Consider the following 17,543-nt stretch of genomic DNA (forward strand, 5'->3'; position numbering starts at 1 on the left):
ATATTAAGAAGCTTTTGGTATATACAGTATCCTGGCATACAAAGCGTACAAGACAATTTTTGTATTTGCTAATAGTCTTTCCATTCTGAATATATTATACACAAAAGAATTGTTCTTTTTCAGTCCCGACATTGTAACAATGACAAATGAATAATGAAACACTCCCAAAAAGTTATTAGCATTGATGAAGATCATATTTCAGACAGAGAATTGGGGAAAGAACATGTAAAATAACCAAAGAAACATAAATCCAGGTAATTCAAAGGTCACCCTTTTCTAGTGTACATTTGGGAGGAAGGATTTTTTTTCTTTTAATTCCCTTTAAGTGACCCACTTAGAAACTCTTCCTCTCTATTTTGGGATTTCCCTCCCTGCTCTTGGTTGTGATATAGGATGCTCCTGATTCTGTTGCTAGTTATCCCTTGAGTACCTTTGTTATCATCTCCTTTTTCAGGATTATATGTTCTTTTGGTATGTGTCGCTAAAATAATAAATATTAGGTCACACAATTTTACTATCTTGTCTCTTTATTGTCCATAATATTTTGTCCAAGTACTAATATGAGAGGATTAGTATTTACTGATTGGTGTAATGATTCAGAGGAGGGTCGTAAAGTTTGAACAAAGGAATAAGAATACTGAGTGAGTTTTCTGACCTAGAAACTACTGTCTATGAGCCTGTTGCTTACCCATTTTCAAAGCTTTCATACCACCAAAATATAAGAGGAGGGGGGGATGTGACTTGATTTTAATTACTTATGGTTTTCAGATAGAAGAGGAGGCAAAAATATATAGATAAATAAACAAGCAAGCAAACAAAACATACATTTTATGCCAGCCTTGTGAGACCCAGGCCAGACAAATTTACTACTGAGATTGTTAGGACACTTTTTGGTTAGAAAAATAAATCAGAGAATCAGCGACCTGGGGTCAAATATTAGGTGGGTTCAATGGGCTTTCCCAACTGGGTTTCTTGAAGGGCCACAGAGTTCATTCTGTTAGCTTTGAATGGTATTGTTTTCTTCAAGCATAGCGTTGTCACCATGCTGGAAAAATCACTTTCATTTCCTGGAAACTCATACAGGGAGCTCTGTCTGGGCTTTGTAGGATGGCTTCAAAGGCATCTGTGACTGAGAGAGAATCTTTTTCTAAACTTCAGATGGGGGGAAAAGCAAAGTTTGAAAAATGTGTTTTATCTCACAGTCACCAAAGTGAATGTATCCAGAGAATTCGACATTTTGCAAGGGGTTGCTTTTCATAGAAAGCCTGATTCATAGCCTGCTTCTTTGTAACCAATGGTTTATCTCTTTAAAAAAGAAAGGAACTTGCTTTTGGGGCAGCTCCACATCTTACATAATAAGTCTCACCCTTTATTCAATTGCTAAGTCTTACTTATTTTGAATTATCTAAAATGTTACTTCCTTAGAAAACCCTTCCTGCTCTCTGATTATTTAAAAAAGGCTATTTGTTTACTTATTTATTTTTAAGACGTTATGTAATTTTTAGAGCGAATTTAGTGATCCTTTGTGTGTTTGTGTGGAACAGCCCCCAACTTCCTGATGAAGTCCTACTTTCTCCCACATCCAGAGCCTGGTATTCATTGGTTACTTTAAAAAGACCCAGCAGACACATTTATAGTTTCCAATATCTGAGGCCAAATCACCTCTCCATGTAGGGTGTTTCCAGACTAGTCTTTACAAATGAAATGGAAAGAGTGAGCGGATATATAATTCTCCTTTGTGAGATACCTCAAACATGGGAAGTGGGCATGTGACTTGATCTTCCCATTAAACTCTATGTACTTCCCTTCTAGTCTAATTCAGTCACATATGTATTCAATTAACTGCTCTATCTCACTCTCCCCATCTCCTTACCCATCCCCACATACAAGCCTTAATCTGCAAGGTCATCGGAACTTGAAAATATTTCTGTGAATAATTCATTTATCACTTCTATGTACAATTTGTCCAGTCCAATGGAATCCTGAGAATTTTAATGTGATTTATGATCCTTGTTTATTCATAAGGTTTATCACATTCTTCAAATATGTACTAGGAGGTCCAATACCATATTCATTTTTTTCTTCTCTTCATTATTAATCTTTAAATAGCCAAGAACCTGTACTTGGAGACACCGTTACATAGAGTTTTAAAACTTACTTAGAAAGAAGGGATTGCTAAATTGGATCAATTTTAGCTGAAAATGTGCTGATTAACTTAATGACTCTCACTCTTAACAATTTAAATAACTTTAAAGATATATATTTAAAAAAAAACAGAAATATTGTTTTTTTTTTCTTTCCTATCCATTGTTATTTACACATTTACTAACTTTTGTTGAAGGTAATCGTCAAAACAAAAATGAAAATGTCATAAATGTATAGCTTGATGAATTTCACAAAATGAACACACCTGTGTAGCCAACTTCCAGATCCATAAACAGAACAGCATCAGGAACACCTCCTTTTCAGAAATCTCACGTGGGGGCAAATGTAGGGGCACCTGACATCCACTTGAGCTTTCTTTTCTTCATCTGTAAAGTGAGTGGAATAACAAATATGCCGAAAAAGTGCTCTATAAATGTGATCAACTCCATTGAAACATGTTGTAAACCACAGCAAATTGCACAAATGAACAGTACTATTTTAATTTTCTGTTACTACAAAGTACCCATTGCAGAATTCACCTTGGAAAATGATTAGACTTGGCTCCACCATGAAGAAGAAGGAGTGTTGCTAGGGAATGCCAGCAGGCTGCCTTCCAACAGACCTCTTAGAGTCTCATTACCTTGGTAGATTTGCCTGGCTCTCAGTCTGGCCCTCAGCCGTTCCAGACTCTGAAATCTAGTTGTCTATTGCTAAGGGGCCTAGTGATATTAAATAAGCTCAAGAGACTGATTTTAAAAATCAAAGCCTTGATTTATTAATTTACAATGAGGGGACCAGGCACTTGAGTCTTCTGGCCAGAACATTCTCTCCCCGCTGATACTCCTTTGGGGAAGCTACACTGTATTCATTAGCTTGCTTAGAGAGCATGATTTCGGAATAAGAATTAGGTGAGAGGAATCTCCTTCCATACTGTGTGATATTGGGTCAGTACTTTTTTGTACCAGTGCAACCCTGCACTTTGACTATTCTCTTCAGGCCAACTCAGCTGCCAATCCCATGAGGAAGCACTCTGAAGCCTCCAGATTCCAAGAAAGGAAAAATGCAGTATTTTAGATTCTCAATTTAAAAATCAATTTAGGGGCACCTGGGTGGCTCAGTTAAGCCTCCCACTTCGGCTCAGGTCATGATCTCACAGCTCGTGAGTTCAAGCCCCGTGTGGGACTGTGCTGACAGCTCAGAGTCTGGAGCCTGGTTCGGATTCTGTGTCTCCCTCTCTTTCTTCCCCTCCTCCCCCTGGCTCACACTCTGTCTCTCATGCTCTCTCTCTCTCTCTCTCAAATATAAATAAACATTTAATTTAAAAAAAAAACAAATAATAAAATAAAAATTGATTTATAAGTCTCATGTGGGCTCACCTGCAGCACAACCTCTCTGACCTGGTGACCACCCTCCTCTCTGGCAGAGGGTATGCATGCCTGACTGGAACACCCAAAGGCTCTATTTTCCTTTCCTTCTCTTCCTCGATGTGGTACTTCCGAATGTTTACTTTTGGAGCTAATCTTCTTTATTTTGTATAATTAATAGAGGAAGAGTAGAGGTTCAGATACATAACTGAGTGCAGATACATAACTGAGATGGAAGCTTGTACCCCAAGTTCAGATACATAACTGAGATGGAAGTTCAGATACATAAGTGAGATGGAAGCTTGTACCCCTGAAGGTAAATGCCAACTGACCATCAAAAGCTCAAAGTTGGAGAAGTGCTTCAGAGACTTGCTAGTAGAATCACTAGTAGATCACTTCTCAGACTCAACACTTCGGTGGGTAATGACCTCCACCTTCTTTTGCCTCTGACCTCTCTTATTTGTATGCTTCCCTGCTTTAGCAATCCTCACCCTATCCCAAACCCTCAGCTAATTGAGCAGCTGTTTCCTTAATAATGTTAATATTTTCAAACTGTCATGTACTTCTGGAGACATTCTTGTCCTTTGTAATCATTATTTTTTGAATGTCTGAACATTATATGTTCATTTTATGTTCATTATATATTGACTCTGAGTTTTTGAGCTCACAATTGACAATACCGATAATACTTTTAATCTGTCTGTGGCAAACTTACACTTTTATGATATTTATGTATGTATGTATGTATTTCAAAAATTTATTTAAATTCTGGATAGTTAACATAGTGTGTAATATTGATTTCAGTAGTAGAATTTAGTGATTCATCACTTACATGTAACACCAAGTGCTCAACACTAGTGCCCTCCTTAGTACCCATCACCCATCTAGCCCATCACCCCACCCACCTCCCTCCATTAGCCCTCAGTTTGTTCTCTATTGCAAAGAGTCTCCTATGGTTTGTCTTCCTCTTTTTTTTCCCCCTTCCCATATATTCATCTGTTTTGATTCCTAAATTCCACATATGAGTGAAATCATATGGTATTTGTTTTTCTCTGACTGACTTAGTTCACTTAGCATAATATACCCTAGCTCCACCCACATCATTGCAAATGGCAAGCTTTCATTCTTTTTGATGGCTGAGTAATATTACATTATATATATATATATATATATATATATATATATATACATATATATATATATATATATGCCACTTCTTTTCAATCCATTCATCAGTTGGTGGACATTTGGGTGCTCTCCATAGTTTGGCTCTTGTTGACAATGCTGCTATAAACACCAGGGTATATGTAACACTTTGAATCTGTATTTTTTTTTTATCCTTTGGGTAAATACCTAATAGTACAATTGCTGGATTGTAGGGTAGTTCTATTTTTAACTTCTAGAGGAAACTCCAAAGTGTTTTTCAGAGTGGCTGCACCAGTTTGTATTCCCACCAAGGGAGTAAGTGTTCCCCTTTCTCTGCATTATCACCAACACTCGCTGTTTCTTGTGTTGTGAATTTTAGCCATTCCGACCGGTGTGAGGTGGTATCTCATCATGGTTTTGATTTGTATTTCCCTGATGATGAGTGATGTTGAGCATCTTTTCATGTGTCTATGACCTACATTTAGATCATTTCTAATACAGAGCTCTTTGAGGATTTATCACCCTAAGTGTAGGGGCACCTGGGTGGCTCAGTCAGTTAAGTGTCTGACTCTTGATCTCAGCTCAGGTCATGTTCCCATGGTTTGGGGGTTCCATGTTGGGCCCTGTGCTGACAGTGGGGAGACTGCTTGGGATTCTCTTTCTCCGTCTCTCTCTGCTCCTCCCCTGTGCATGAGCACATACATGCATGCTCTCTCTCACACAAAATAAATAAATAAACTTAAAAAAAAATAATAAATGTAAAGCACTGAAGCTGGAACCTGACACTATTCATGGATGTGCTCCAAAACCACAGTTTGATCAAATGCAAAATGGCTAATGTTAAAAATCAATACTTGGTATTTGTGATTTTGGATTTTTTCTTCTTCATGAATTTTTGAGCCATTAAATTTGATATTTTTCCTTAAATTCACCCTCACAATATGTTAAGAATACCAAAATCAGATTGTTCTTGAGAGAATCACGACCTAAAAAAATATTCAATGACAAAGTATTAAAAGCAGACTTTAAAGGTTATTTTTCTACCTATAATGCTGATATACCAAGTAATTCTAAAAGACTGGAATTATGATAAAACATATCTGGTACCATACCATTTTAAAACAAAAACTTTTAATGGCTCAAAAAGATTGAGATATTCTCCCTAATTTTTAAGCTAATCCACTGTTGTCACTTTAATCATAAAATACTTGTCAGGATGCCTTAGCCAAGTCGGCTAACTCTTGATTTCAGCTCAGGTCGTGATCTCATGGTTGTAAATGGAGCCCCACATGCAGCTTCCCACTGAGGACGGAGCCTGCTTGAGATTCTCCCTCTCTCTGCCCCTTCCCAACTTGTGCTTGCACATACATTCTCTCTCAAAATAAATAAATAAATAAATAAATAAACATTTAAAAAGTCTCTACTTATCTAATTTAAAGCTCTTAAATTTTTTAAAACAAAATTCACAGCATCACAATCATCAAATATGACAATATTTTTTTCCTTTTGCAAAAAATATACATGTATACTTAAATGACGGAATTTCAACATAAATATACATAATGAGATTTTTCCCTTCAAGTTATACCAAGAATGCTTTCAAATTTGAAAGTACATATTTAATTATTAATAATATACCCAAATAACAATAAATATTAATATCATTAATAGGAATTAGATATGATCATAATTATTATTGATCATAAACAAGTTCAGAGTTGTCAGAAAGGAACTGCAGTGGGCAGTCAGCTGTTTGGCAATCCAAGGGCCAGTGCAAAAGCCATGGTCAAATGACCAGCTTTTGCTAATTTCCTGGGGGGGGGTTTGGTTAATTTTATCCACAAAGCCAAAATTCAGAGAATCTCTAAGTAAGAAGCATTCAGGAAGCTCTCATAATTATCGGTCTTATATATGTGTTTCTGCATGTACATAACATAATTTTCTATTAATACTTAAAAATTAAGCAATAAACATACATTTCAAAGCACCACATATTTTTATGTTGGTTTGAATTCAAGATTCAAAACAATCAAAATGTTACAAATCTAAAGTAAAGTTTAAAAATACTAAATCCTAAGTGTTTTAAAATACTATCCCTTAAAAAGAAACTAAAGTATTTCAGAAAGGATTATTTGCAGACCGCACACTACAAATAATTTTAGTTGACCCATTTTAAATGTTTAAATCTGAGAGAATCCTATAACTCACTTAATATTTAAGCATCCAAGGCTTTCCTTCTCCTCTGGATTCCTCTTATTTGAAAACAGAATGTCACTCTTAGGATAATTCGATAAATGTTGTGTCAGCAGTTTTTAGAAAAAGTCTTCTGTTGTAACAAAACTGCCAGACGCTAAACAGACAAAGTCTCAGAATAATTGATATGGACAACAGAAGTAAGAATTTTGACTCCCAGTGGGCAAGCCACCTGTACAAACAACACTTCTAACTTCAATTTGAGTTGCTGGCTTCTGAACACTCAATTATTTAGGGCATTCAGAGGATTTCATTAATACAAGAAATGCCTACAGGCCTGAATTACAAAGGTGGTCTTTATCATTAAAGATTGGGGTTCAGTAATAAGAATTGCTAATGCTATGTGGATGACCAATGATTTTTCTCCACCAGAACTAGAATTCTTCCCTTTTTAAAAGTATTTTGATATGTTCTTCTTCAGAATGTTTTAATGCTATTTTGCCTTGAAATCCTCAGTCAGACGTTTTTAGAGGCAGAATATAAAAGGACAGAAAATGACCATCCAGATGTTTCCACATTCCAAGGTTGTCACAGCATTGCCATCCAGACAAAGTCTGTTCTGGATTCTTAAGAAATTAGTTAGGATTAGAGGGGTGAACTACTTGCACAGAGTTCTCTTTTAGCATTAATATGCTTTGTAGAGCCTCTTATTACAATGAATGGACTTAGATCCCCTGTCTCATATTTAAAGCGACAAATAATTTGTTTGGTTTTGTTTCGCTGAAGAGTAAGGATTTAAGTACTTTTAGAATCCAGTTTTAAATTGTAAAACAATTTTAGATTTACAGAAAATTGTGAAGGTAGTACAGAGAGTTCCCAGATTTTGCACCCATTTTCTCTTAGTAACATGTTACATTAGCATACCACATTTGTTATAATTACTGAACCAGTGGAGATATATTATTATTAACTGAAATCCATAGCTTATTCAGACTTCCATAGTTTTTACCTAATGTTCTTTTTTATGTTCAGGATCCCATCTAGGATCCTACATTATATTTAGTTATCATGTACCCTCATGTGCTCACGGCTGTGACAGTTTCTCAGACTTTTCTTGTCTTTGATGTCCTTGACAGTTCTGAGAGTACTGGTCAGGTAATTTGAGAACAGAACAGAAATTTGTCTGATTTTTTTCTCATAATTATACTAGGTATGGAGTTTGAGGAAGAAGACCACAGCAATGAAATACTATTTTCATATCTTATCAAGGATACATGACTTATTACTGCTCATGTTGATCTTAAGTTCCTGCCTCAGGCAGTGTTTTTCATGTTTCTCCAATAAAATGTTACTCTTTCCCACCCTGTCCCCTTTCTGTACTGTCTTTCTTGGAAGGAAGTCACTATGTGCAGCCTGCATATGAAAGGTCGGGAGTGATTCACCAACTCCTTGAGGGCTCGTTATCTATACAAATTATTTGGAATTCTTCTGCACAAGAGATTTGTCTCTTCTCATTCATTCATTCATTCATTCAATCATTCAATCATTCATTTGTATCTGTATGCACTTTTTGTACTGGGTTATAATCCAATACTGCTTTTCTTATTTTGTTGCTCAAATTGTTTCAGTCCTGGCCTTTAGGATCTCTTCGGGTGTCTAATATACCTCATATACCTCTTATACCTCATGTTTGTGCTTGTATATGGAGGTCTTTTCTTAGTTTCTGATGTTACAAGGTGCTGTAGGCTCATCATGTATATTTTCTGCACGAATACTAAAATCAGTCTTTCTTCAAGGAGTTTGGTTTCTGTTATTGGAGAACAGTGTTAGAAACTGAGATCTGGGTGTTATGTATGCACATAGCTATATATCATTGAAACCAGATCCTCTCAATCAACAGTGTAAGGAAATGTATTTATGTATGTATGCTAACCCCTGAATCTATACATATCTGTACTTGTATATGTAAATACCTGCCTATAGTAAACTAAATCTGCATGTGTTTTGAGGACTCCAAGTCTAACTCCTTACCAGATGGATCATTCCAGCCTCCTTCTCTTGCTTGTCTGCAAACTACCAATAAGAAACCTAGATTCAAACCACCTTTATCCATTGACTTAATCTCAGTATACACAGAGTGGTTACAGAATTGTTAACCTGTATACCTATAGGAAACAAAGTGTTCAACTAGACCGCAGTGATAATGTATAATTCCTGTTGACTTTAGTCATGAAAACTTCACTCATTTTCCAAGTTACTCAGGCTACCAACGTGTTTGAAGTTGTTTCATATATTTGTAATATGTGAGATTCTTTTATAGCATTCCACATTTCATCCTGGGAACTCCCAGTCTCCTATTTTTTTTTTTTTTTGAAATTTACATACATTAAGGTTTATTTTTTATGTTGTAAAGTTCTATTTTAACAATTACACAGTTTCATGTATCTACCATGACTGTATCATTTAGAATATTTTCACTGCCCTAAAAAAATCCCCTGTGCTTTACTTATTCAACCTTCTTCTCCCCCACAAACTCCTGACAACTACTGGTATTTATGCAATTTTTATAATTTTGTCTTTTCCATAGGTCATATCATTAGAATTACAGATTTTGTAGCCTTTTCAGACTGACTTCTTTCACTTAAAAATATGCATTTAAGTTGCATCCATTGCTGAGATGCCTAGCTGTCTCAGTCAGTAGAACATGCAACTCTTGATCTCAGGGTCATGAGTCCAAGCCCCATGTTGGGCATGAGGCCTACTTTTAAAAACTAATTAATGTGGGCACCTGGGTGGCTCGGTGGGTTAAGCGTCCAACTTCGGCTCAGGTCATGATTTCACCGTCTGTGAGTTTGAGCCCCGTGTCAGGCTCTGTGCTGACAGCTCGGAGCCTGGAACATGTGTCAGATTTTGTTTCTCCCTCTCTCTGCCCCTCGTCTGCTTGTGCTCTATCTCTCTCTGTCTCTCAAATATAAAACAAACAAAACAAAACAAAACAAAAAACCTAAATAATGTAATTCACTTTAATTAATTAAAGATCAATTAGTGAATTAATCAACTGGCTAATTAGTTAAGTGATAGGTTATTTAAATGAATTAATTAGTTGATTAATTAATTAAACATAACTAAAAAAGATTCATTCATTGCTTTCCCTGCCTTAATAGCTGATTTCTTTTTATGGCTGAATAATATTCCATTGTATAAATGTAGCAGTTTATCTGTTGGTTGCTTCCAGTTTTTGGCAATTATTCATAAAGCATGCAAGTCTTAGAGTGGAAAAACTTTTCAAATCATTAAGCTAAATACTTTAGAAGAAGTGGTGCTATATCATACGGTAAAATTATGTTTAGATTTGTAAGAAACTGGCAAATTTTCTCCTATAGTGGATGTGTCATTTTCAATCACTCCCAGAAATGAATGAGAGTTTTGTTGCTCTGCTTTCTTGGCAGTTATTGACATTGTCAGTGTTTAGGATTTTTGCCATTCTAATTAATGTGTAGTTGATATCTTGTTATTTTAATGTGTAATCCTCTGATGACAATAATGTTAATATGTTTATATGTGTATTTTGCCACCTGTATATCTTTTTTGGTAAGGTCTGTTCAGATCTTTTACCCACTTTTTAAAAAATGATTATACATTTTCTATTTGTTGAATTTTAAGAGTTCTTTGTATATTTCGGATATGAGTCCTTTATTAGATATGTGTTTTGCTTCTGGTTTCTCCCAGTCTTTGGCTTGTCTTTTCATTCTTTTAATAGTGTCTTTTGCAAAGCAAAAGTTCTAATTTTCATAAGGTACTACCTATCCTTTTTCATGGACTAGATGTTTGGATCGCTTTTTTTGGTGTTTTATCTAAAAACTCATCACCAGAAAAAATATTTTTAATAGCTATGTATGGTTTTAAATATTAGATAGTTACTTTGAAATAGTAGCTTTCAAATATTTTTCTCTTTTTATTTATTTATTTGAAAGAGAGAAAGTTTGAGTGCAAGTAGGGGATGGGGCAGAGGGAGAGAGAGAGAGAGAGAGAGAGAGAGAGAGAGAGAGAATCTCACGTAGGCTCGGTGATCTGCACTCTGACACAGGGCTTAATCTTACGACCTTGAAATCGTGACCTGAGCTGAAATCAAGATTCAGATGCTTAACCAACTATGCCATCTAAGCACCCAAATCTCTTTCTCTTTCATTTTTCTTTCACTGCTCTCTTTTCACTTTCCTCACTCTTTTTTGTGTTCTCTTTCTCTGTTTGCCTCTTTTCTCTCTGGCAATAAGTAGGCTAGAACACAAAAAATGAGCTTGTAAGTCAATTATTCTTTAATTTATCCATTTTCTTCTATGGATTTAAAAAAATATTTTATTTATTTTTGAGAGAGTGTGAGCAGGGGAAGGGCAGAGAGAGAGGGGGAGAGAGGACCTGAAGTTGGCTCTGCACTGACAGCAGTGAGTCCCATGCTGCGCTTGAATGCACAAACCCTGAGATCATGACCTGAGCTCAAGTCGGACGCTCACCTGACTGAGCCACCAGGCACCCCTCTTCTGTGGAATTTTTACATACATTTTAGAAATATTCTTTTGTGATCTAAAGATCATCTGTATGCTAGTTGGTTGGTAGTAAACTGTAGCAATAATTAAAGGATGCTCTAATAATGTGCCAATTAATCAAAATCAATATTTGATTAGTTATCAGTGTAATTATCATTATAATTAATTATCAATAGAATATATACATGTTATCCTATAAATTATGAATACTTATTCAAAGACAAGTATGTTCTCAAAATGAATTCCCTATGAATGAACACAAAGCTAGTATTTGTCATGTCCCCCCTCCTAGTTTGGCTCTCAAAAATCTAATTGAGGATAGAGTGCAATTAGCAAATTAAAATGAATTAAAAAAACTATATTACATTATGTGTAATCAAATGTAAGAACACCATGCTAATGCCATATACGGTGTAATGGTTGGTGAATGTGAGAGCAATGAGCACTGCTGTATTGGTGGTAGGTTTCTGTTCATTTGTTTAAATGTTTATTTTTGAGAGAGAGAGAGAGAGAGAGAGAGACAGAATATAAGTGGGGGAGGGGCAGAGAGAGAGGGAGACACGGAAACCGAAGCAGACTCCAGGCTCTGATCTGTCAGCACAGAGCCTGATGCGGGGCTCAAACTCACAGACTGCGAGATCATGACCTGAGCTGAAGTCGGCCACTCAACCTACTGAGCCACCCAGGTGCCCCTTGGTGGAAGGTTTTGAAGAAAGCAGAGCTTGTGCTTGCCACAGAAGATGATTATAATGTAGATCGTCCAAGTTAAGAAGAAGGGATGCTCCAAACGAAGGAAAACATGAACAAAAGCACTGACTTGAAGTTGAAAATGCGATACTCATTGGGCAGGTATAGCATAACTCCAATTAATCAAATGGCTTTTACAATCAGTGTGTCAAGTAGATTGGTAGATTACATGTGTTTATGTAGGAGCCTGAAGTTTTTTTTTAATCGATGGTTAATGCAACACAAAGAATCTTTAAGACACACTTTGACTATTGAGGCCTCTGTTATGACATAGTTAGGTCACTGAAACCCTCTGACAAGAGCATATGGCATTCTCTTGTCCCCTGTGATTGGCTCAGATGTGGAAATATAATCTAATTGGATCTAGCAGAGGGAAATTTATGATTTTAATTTGATAGTATTTGGAAGAAAATTCTCCCTTCTGAGTAGTATGATTACAGATGGGGCATTTGAATTTCTCCAGTTACTTTAGCTCCGTGAAAGATCAGACCAGCCAACAGAGAAAGGTAACACCAAGAGGATCACAAGGCAGCAGAGCCAGAAAACTGATCAAAGGGTACTTGGAGCCTGGCCTGCTTCTGGATTGTTGTGTTAATTGAGCCAATAAATCCTGTGATGTGCCTTCTTGCAGGTACTCAGAAAATCTTTTATTTTTCTCTCACATCCCACATATAGCCTCATATTAGGAAATTATTTTTGTTCTACCTTCAAAATATGTTTAGACCCTACTACTTCTCACGTCTCTACCCTGTCTCCCTGAACCAGATCAGCATCAGCCATCACCTGAGTTAATACAACCGGTCCCTAATCAGTCTCCCTTTTTCATTACTGTTCTTTCACAGTCAATTAACTACACAGGTGGTAGTGATCTTTTAAACACAAAATAAGATCTAACTACTTCTCTGCTCAGCATTCTCTAAAAGCTCCCCATATAGGGAATAAAATCCAAAGGCAAGACAATGGCCTGCTAGGTCTCACAAGCATGGGGCCTTAATTCTTTTGCAGTATTATCTCTTACCAAAACCCCTTTTTACCCCAGGCCAGGTGGCTTTTTTTTTTTTTTTCCTGTTTCTCAAACATGTAAAACACACACTCACCTTAGGGCTTTTGCACTTACTGCTTCTTCTGCCTGAAACGTAGTTTCACAAAATATTGCTTTTTCCCTTACTTCACTTGTTTTCCTTACTAGAGAGAAATTGGCTTCCATTTAAAACCACACAGTGTCCTCACTGGTACCAGATAATATTTTCATCATCCAGCTTTACATTTATTCAAAGTTTTTGTCACTACTCAAGACACTTTGTTGATTTTATATCCCCTCGCCAATCATGTAAGTTTCCTGAGAACAGGATAACTCTGTTTTCTTTGATGTTTCTAAAACCTGCAGCAGAGAAGGCAACACATAGGATATTTTTTTAAAGTAAGTCAAATCATTCTTCAAGGTAATTAGAGTTGTTCTTATTTCTGTTAATGTCATTTGCTACTAAAAGCACTTTCATTAGATAAATGACAATCTAACTAGTGTTTACTAAATTTAATAAAGACAATATACCACATCTAGAAGAAAAAATATATTGTAAATTATGTGATAGTGCTTTAAAGTGACTCTGTATTTAATATTTTCCATTAAAATTAGTATATTATACAGCTAAGAAAAACTGAAATCATTCACAGAAATCTTTTGTATTGAGAAAAGAAAAATAGCTAAGAATGAAACATTCCCTGTTGTAAAAATATGGTGGTTTTTACTTTAAAAAAAAAAAAAAGAAAGAAAAAGAAAAACCTACCACCTTTCTCTAGGAGTACAGTTTTAGATTTCACAACAAAATGTTAACAGTGATATAATTTAAGAGGGATTTGGTTACAAAAAAGGTGGGAATTGATGGGTTATATACTTATGGAACTCATCTTAAGTCATCAAGCTCTTTCTTGGGTGCTTTACAAGTATTATCTTATTTAATATTTTCAAACCTCTTTCTGATAAATATTAGTTATTATTTTACTGACGAAAAGAAAAAGAGGTTCTGAAGGAAAAGAAAATTCCCAAGAGCCCACAATTCATACTGACATCCAAATCTAAAGCTTCAAGCATCAAAACTTATTTAAAAAAAATGCTCTTTCCAATAAACATGTAAACCTATTGGTATGCACACAAATATTGTTAAAGTATTGTCTGTGAAGCCCTGTTTGGAAAATATTAAAATCTTTGTATGGTTTATCAATCTGTCAACTAAAATTTGAAGAAAAAAAAAAAAACCTAGCTCAATGCATTTTTTTATTGAAAGAAAAGAAACTAGCTCAGTGATGTTTTACAGATGAATAATGTTAGCACTGTTCTAATTACTTAAAAATGCATGTAATTATATGAGCAGGAAGACTAATAATAGCAAATGATACTTACATATAAAACTACATTAGCAAGTGCTACAGTCACTTGTTAAATCATATCAAAGGGAAGGGGGAGGAATAGAAAGGCAGACAAGAAACGACAGTGATATTTAAAGTTAACGATGACTAAGAGGTGAACTTTAAGTCTATTTACATATTTCTGAAAGACTGAAACATCAAAAACCACTAGCCTGAAATATAGAGGAAACAGAGGAAGAAAATCACTCCACATCGAGAAAACGTTCCTTATAACATTATGTGATAACAGAAAATACGCCGTGAACTAAAAAAGAAAAGTATGCATACACACAACAATGTCATTACGAATGTGTGACAGTAACACTATTTTAGAGACAGGAACACTGAGGTGTAAGCGATAGCTCTTGTTAAGTGGTTACTAGTAAAGTAAGATAAAAATAAAATCGGCATGTGTCCCAGGTTGTGGTTTTCTGTTCTGGGGCCGGAAGGTCCTGCCAGACGGGGTCTGAAGATGACCGGCATTTGAGCTTCCAGCCATGTGAATATCTAAAACTCCCTGGCAGTGAGAATTCAGTCGAGAACCAGACACTAGGCTCCGGCACCAACAGCCACCAGTGGTATGGCCACAACCAGGCCAGAAGAATCTAGTGTCACCACCCTGCCCCCGTGCTATAAAAGGAGTAAATGCTTGTTGAATAGACTCCTAAGTGCCAGGTGCTGTATGAGCCCCTTCTGAGGGGCTCAATTTTGGAACTCCACATCTGCAACATCACCCCCATTTGCTCCTTCAGAGATTTTGGAACCAGACTTTTGGGATATAAGCCTGCCACTGAGTTCACTCTAGAAGGAAAAAAAATACAGGAACGATAATAACGGTAACTACCGGATGAACTCGAGGAATGCCAGAGGCATCTGCAGCTGTTAACAGGCTCCAGTTAAGAATTCAGTAGTCCTGAGGTGGCTGGGTGGCTTAGTCAGTTAGACGACTGACTCTTAATTTCAGCTCAGTTCATGATCTCATGGTTCATGGGTTCAGGCCCCACATCGGGTTCTAAGCTGTGCCAGCATGGAGTGGGCTTGGAATTCTCTCTCCCTCTCTCTCTACCCCTCCCCCACTCACTCTCTCTCTCTCTCTCTCTCTCTCTCTGTCTGTCTCAGAATAAATAAATAAACTTGAAAATAATTGACGGACCGCTAAAAAAATTATAATAAGACAGTAGTCCTGCAGCAAATGCTGCACCATTTACTCTCTTACTTCTACTCAGCTGGTGGTGGCACCGTTTCGTCTGTTCTGGTATCAACCCAGGAGCTTCCATGGGATTTACTCCAAATAATTTGGGTGGACCAAGAGCAAAAACTACAACTGCATCAACAACCCTTCCTCTAGGATGGGTTAGACTTATACCTAGACCCAGACTCAGACTTAACATGTACACTGACACTTACCTACACATAGCTGGTTTGGGAGGTTTGAGTTTCCAAAGTTCAAGCACAACAATCAAAACTTGAACAGGAGGATATGGGCATGACTTTGGCATCTACTATAGCTACTTCAACTGTGGCCAGTGAAGAACTTAGTGGTATAGATTTTAGTAGCTAATAATATAAAAAGAGTGAGAAAAGAGGATGATGACTAGAAGATAACAAAACACTGAAGGATGAAAACCTTCCTCATGTCCTTTGCCAGGATATGGAAAATCTTAAGAAATTTGTGAAGGAACAAAAATCAATACAAAAAAGTAAGCAATGATCAAAGTTTAAGAAGTATTAAGGCTCTGGGGCACCTGGGTGAGTCAATCGATTAAGCATCCGACTCTGGATTTCGGCTCGGGTCATGATCTCAAGATGGTGGGATTGAGCCTTGCTCAGCATGGAGCCTTGCTTAGCATGGAGCCTACTTAAGATTCTCTCTCTCTCCCTCTCCCTCTGCCTCTCCTGCACCCCCTCATTAAAAAATAAATAAAAAAAAGATATTAAGGCTTTAAAGTACCTTCTGTCATTGGGTACCTGTGGATGAGCAAAAAAATACTCTTGATACCAACAACTTAAAAATATAAGTTACTCAGGAGTTAAATAAGGCACATATAGCATTCAGAACCCAGGAACTACTGCACAGACTTCAAAATAAAAATACAGCTTCTGCCAACTATGTCCCAACCACAGTTCAGCAGTTCCAGCTATAGCTTCAACAGTACAGACAGCAGATTGAACAACTAGAAAACTGTCTTGTCACTCAAGCAAATAATTGACATATAACCACTCAAGATTTATCAAGGGCTCTGTAGAAAACTTACCAACATTTGTAGCTTGGCTCTACAACTTCGGTCTATTATTAAAAGTATAAAAGTGCTCAAAGAGTAATACCTTCTCTATAGAAAAATGTTGGAAAATGGTATAGACATGTTTGAAGTCAGGCTAGCAGAAGCTAAGAAATGGCAAAATGCACCCAGAGTTCCTACCAGACCCATGCTTCTCAGTAACATGCACCTGAAGCTGCCATCACGACCTTGGCAACACTAAGCTTAGCAAGGATGGTGACAGGTCCAGAGTTTAGTACAGATTCAACACAAGTATTGGCAATGATCTGCAAGCAAGTGGCGTAGGGTCTTCACACTGAAAATTTTGGAACGAGCTTTTGCTTTAGAAATGCCACTTGCCGAGGGGCGCCTGGGTGGCTCAGTCGGTTGAGCGTCTGGCTTCGGCTCAGGTCATGATCTCACAGTTTGTGGGTTTGAGCCCCGCGTCGGGCTCTGTACTGGCAGCTCAGAGCCTGGAGCCTGCTTCGGAATCTGTGTCTCCCTCTCTCTCTGCTCCTCCCCTGCTCATGCTGTCTCTCTCTCTCCTTCAAAAATAAATAAAAACATTAAAAAAATTAAAAAAAAAAAAAAAAGAAAAAGAAATGCCACTGCCGAGGCCACATTTGGGTTTTGGAAAAATAAATGAACCTTCAGTAATCCCAGGGCAACCTTTGGCGCCTCTGGTACAACTTCAACAATTCTAGCATCGTGGTCCCCATGGATCGGACAAACAGGGTACC

General features: G+C 36.9%; 1 pseudogene; it reads left to right on the forward strand.

Annotated features, from left to right (window-relative positions):
* Positions 1 to 7,916: 7,916 nt before the first annotated feature.
* LOC131508026 (nucleoporin p58/p45-like) lies at positions 7,917 to 17,203 on the forward strand (annotated as a pseudogene).
* Positions 17,204 to 17,543: the final 340 nt, after the last annotated feature.

Source organism: Neofelis nebulosa, chromosome 3, assembly GCF_028018385.1.
Source record: "Neofelis nebulosa isolate mNeoNeb1 chromosome 3, mNeoNeb1.pri, whole genome shotgun sequence".
In the NCBI taxonomy this organism is placed as follows: domain Eukaryota; kingdom Metazoa; phylum Chordata; class Mammalia; order Carnivora; family Felidae; genus Neofelis; species Neofelis nebulosa.